Here is a 4,702-nt window from a genome sequence, read left to right on the forward strand (position 1 = left end):
TATGAGGTATAAACAAAAATGAGGGCCAAAACTATTAGTAGTCATGTGTGACTTGTATGGTCATCTCCTGCCTGTGAGCTTTAATCTGAGTCGGACAAGAACATAAGAAGTTCTGGCATTGTATTTTTCCATCATTTTATGTGTTTTAGACGCATTAGATGTAGGGCACATTAGTGCATTTCTTTTTGGACAGTGTGTTATTTTTAGGAGTTTGTCCATATTTAGGATTTTACTATTTTTGCCTATATATAGGCAACCTGCCTACCACTCTCATTATCCATTATAAATCCTTCATGATCAACCAACTCTCCTCATTCCCTCTACTATAAGTCTGCCGCCCACACTAATGCATAGAGTTGTGTGATGGGGCTAGTTGTTGCAACTTTGTACCTTTAGCCATTGCAATCACATTGTTCCTTCTCTCTCCTACATTCTCTCTTTGCTCCTCTTCATATTCACTTTCCTCTTCTCATTGCGCACTCTCACATGGTATGAGAGCCATGTGTGAGAGCTTGAGATTTTGAAGAGCACTCTATTCGCAATTCTAGAGCTAGATTTTTACACTGCGATGCATCTAACTTATTCCAAGCAATCATTGTCAAAAGTACATGTGAACCAATTTGAAGCAAGCATTTGTTTAAATTGTACACACATTAACCATCATCAAAATGTTAAATCAGAGTCAATGCTTTCAATCTATCTTGCACACCACTAAAGGCTTCAAACTTCACCTCTTTCCCAACCTCATCATTGTCATCTACTAGCCCTTTTGGAGTCAAGTTATCATAAACTCGCGGCTGTAAGAAAGGTGCATTGGCTGTATTTGCATTATAACCAGCATTAAATGAAGCACCAAAAGATGAAGATGCATTGCCATACATTCTACTTTTTGCCCCGGCCATCATGCCAATGCTTCCATGCATGGGATGTTGCATTCCACTTACCATACTCGAATACATTAGGCCTTGCAAGGGTCGCTATTATCTTGTGGCCTACAAGGATGCGCTTCTTAGTCAATACCCATATTTTCTTCTTCTTGTCTATGCTATGAGCTTGTTCCAAGATTAGGCATCATGTTTCCCCCTTCATTATGTGCATTTTTCCATTGAAAGCCATCCTCACTACTTGATCCCATCTTACTGTAAGAAAGCATACTTCTTGTAATACTCACCTAAACATGATTTCAACACTGGAGCAATACCTCCAACATACAGTCAGTCAAGTGCCACAAGGCCTCCAAGTCGAGAGATTTGATGGTATTCAACAATGATACCATGAAACCAGCCTTCCTTTCAAGTAAAGGCAACATTGCCGCTTAATCTTGGACAATGGATAGCCTATTGACCTCAAAACTAGTACCTCTTGCCGTATTCCTTTATCTTGTATTGCATTTTAGATGAAATACACCAAGTTTCTCGGAGCCCCCTTCACTTGCCTCTCATTGTCACCATGCAAGCCTTCAAACCAATTCACCCCTTGGTTTGCTCAGCATACATAATGTCAACCACTCATGGAGGGTAGAGTCACCGTACAGCAAGGCTACCTTCCTATTTCAACAGCAATCGCACACCACTGTTGCTAACCAACCAGGATCCCTTTTGGTCAAACCCCCGATCACCAAATGTGGCAATTGACTGCATGGGTGTCCTATCCTGGCCTGTGTCACCAGGTATATCAAACACCTCTAACCTGTCCAAACAACTGCTAGGTAGACCAAGTTGCTAGGCTGCCATTTGCCATTGTTGTCTGCTGGCTGCCTATTTAGCTGTCCATCACATGGCCTGCCCTCTCATGTCATCACCTATGCTGGTATCTGCATTCTGTCTAGGTGGGCCGAACTCTCTGACAACAGAAGTGAAGCTGCCCTGAACCGCAATATGCTTCTAACCCAATTTGCAAACATGTAACAAGGTACTTCAAAATGGGTGCACATGCTCAACCAGCATTCCTTGAGCCGCTCAATGTCAGAAACATTCGGAATCGTGAGTGTTTTCAACGACCACAAAGCCAGGTACGAGTCCACCAAAGGTCTAACAATCACTGTCAGCACCAGAATTTATGAAATATGAAAACCTACTTACGAATTACGCTAAGCATTCACAATTATTCTTCACTCCCACTGGGGAACCACGATCTCTCTCCACATTTGCACAATACTCCTCAAATGCCAGAGTAACCCATCCTCCCCCATTGGTCCTGAGAACCGGCTGCAACAGTCGTAAAGGCACATGGGACCTATGCTGGTATACCAGATCCCTCGCTTGCACAATACTCCTCAAATGCCAGAGTAACCCATCCTCCCCCATTGGTCCTGAGAACCGGCTGCAACAGTCATAAAGGCACATGGGACCTATGCTGGTATACCAGATCCCTCGCTTGATACATACGTGGTCAGCGATTATACACAAGCAAGGCAAGAGGATGGCTCATTTTCTTCCACGTGGGCCCACAGAAGGATATGACATCGGCGTGCACATTTAAGCCCTTTTCGTGGGATGGAACACCTCAAGGGCATTCGGACGTGATCCTTCAAACAGTGATAAGTCCATGGGAAATCTGCAGGAGAGTCTCTCCCAGAAAGCCAAGGCCCTGCAAGGCAAGAAGGCTACAGGGACCTTTTGCAGCATTGTGCTTCATGATAGAGGGTATTTTTGCCGTGCTTCCTTGCTGCTCTTCCTCTATCCGTGCCAAGGTTGAGGCCTATAAAAATCGCACCATGGCCAGGCTCCCCAAGCCAGTGGCACAGGATTCCACAAGCAAGATACGAACTCCAAAGAGGTGATGCAATAGCCCTGCTCAGCACCATCAAAATCTCCATGCTCGCTCGAAGGCTAGGCGAGAAGCATCCGAAACCAAGCTCGGTACCCCGAGCACACTGCAAGGCGCTCGAATCGGAAACATGCAGAAGGACACACTTACCGCGAAAAATGAGCCGCGTACCCCAAGCACACTGGAAGCCCTCAAACTGGGAATATGCCAAAGACACCTGATGCCCATTCTGCAATGAGCGTTCGACGCTCCCCTGTCGGTTATCTTCTGGGGGAGCTTCACTTGGTGGCACACGGAGAACAAGGAGCCGGCGCGGTTGAGCGCCAGACGCTTGCGGCATGAAAAGGAACCACCATATGATTTGGAGAGCAGCGAGCTTGGATGGAAACCACTACGTCTGTCATAAAGCCAAGAGGCGCAGCATCGAAAAGCATACTTGACTAGACCGGACTGCCAGGAGGCACGCATCACCAGTGAGCGTGTGACCAGATTACCGTCAGAACGAGAATTTGCTGATCGCCACCAGGAGGCCCAAGACAGCTGCTCCGACCTGTGACCAGAGCTTACCATCAAAACCGATAGTTCGGTATGCCCATCGCGCTGGCCAGATAATTGGTGCGCATCTGGACGAAATCGCTAGCCGATTGGGGGCTACGACAGCCCGGCCGCACACACCAGACTTTCGTTCATGCCGATACTTGTTGCAGCCACCCGAGCAGAGCTGCTGCAGCAGCAGGCGCCGAGATGCATGACAGATATCGGAGGCCTCGGCGAGCACTGCTTCGATGAATCAGGTTTGAGAGGATTGAATAGGGGCCGCGCGAACGCGAGCCCCCGCTGCCACAAATTATGACGTGCACTCTCCCACTCAGGGGAGATGCTAGGGTGCGGCCCGTCCGCAGTGCAATGGAGAGGCCGACCCTAGGCCATCGGCCTTCCTGATCACCGATAGACCCCGCCCAGGTAAGTATGCTTCTCCCAGCCTCAAGCTTCGCCTTAAGTAGTGGGTAGCCCCCCCTTCTCCCTGCAGCATCGCCTGTGAAGAACAGCGCCACCTTTTACCTAAGGGACGGGATCAAACGCAAACGCAGGCATTGGCAACGGAAGAGTCGAAGAACGACTTCGATCCCATCCATGATCCTTGTTTCCCCTGTCCTGAGGTTTTTTAACTTTAAAATTATTCGCCTTCTTCTTCCCTTTCCCTTACTAGCTCTCCTCCTTTCTCACTCACATAGCTTGCATAAAACACCACGCTTGCCGAGAATGCCATCCACAAAAAGAGAGAAATCCTTAGAGGCACGAAGAAGTCAGAAGAAGCTATCGGATGCTGCCCCCAGCACAATGAGCCGATTCCTTGGTAAGAGGACCTTAACTGCACCTAATCTCACGTCCTCCTTAACCCTCCTTCCTCTTCCATGCAAATGTGCTCCAACCTTTGATACCATTCCTCAAGCTTTCACTGCTTCAAGGTTTTCCAAAGCTCTGATTGGCTCCTTTCTTCCTCCCGATAAAACGCGCAGTTTGAAACACCATGTTAAGACGGCTCTAACCAAATCGAAAATGCAAGAAACTGACATCAAACTGAGAACAAGAATGACCTACTGTATGGCCCTTTAAAGCCCTCGTCTCGTTTCGAAGCTTCTAAGTTACTGTGAATCCTGCTCACTCTAATGCAATCTTTTCGTGTCGTGCTCGCAAATGCAAGCCCCACACTCTCCTGTACGCATCATGGAGATCGTGTTCTACAACCCCCATCGCAACTGCACGGGAAGAAAGAGAGATGAGGAAGAGGAGCGCGCGCGCGCATTGATCGAGCACATGCAACTGCCTTCTATTGTGACAGATAGGGATTCAAACCACCCAACAATCATGTCATCCAACCAGCAAAGAAATCAAAGATTAGTGATAGAACCCGATCACAAAAACTGTGAGA

At 47.6% G+C, this 4,702-nt stretch overlaps 1 non-coding gene across 1 annotated transcript; it reads right to left on the reverse strand.

The window, feature by feature from the left end:
• Positions 1-3,578: 3,578 nt before the first annotated feature.
• Positions 3,579-3,740, reverse strand: LOC148015910 (U1 spliceosomal RNA). The gene has a single exon (XR_015688234.1). It is a non-coding gene; the product is annotated as a U1 spliceosomal RNA (small nuclear RNA).
• Between the last annotated feature and the right edge of the window lie 962 nt (positions 3,741-4,702).

The sequence above is a fragment of the Lygodium microphyllum genome, chromosome 23 (genome assembly GCF_053477565.2).
Source record: "Lygodium microphyllum isolate KBCC chromosome 23, Lygodium_microphyllum_v1.1.10, whole genome shotgun sequence".
In the NCBI taxonomy this organism is placed as follows: Eukaryota; Viridiplantae; Streptophyta; class Polypodiopsida; order Schizaeales; family Lygodiaceae; genus Lygodium; species Lygodium microphyllum.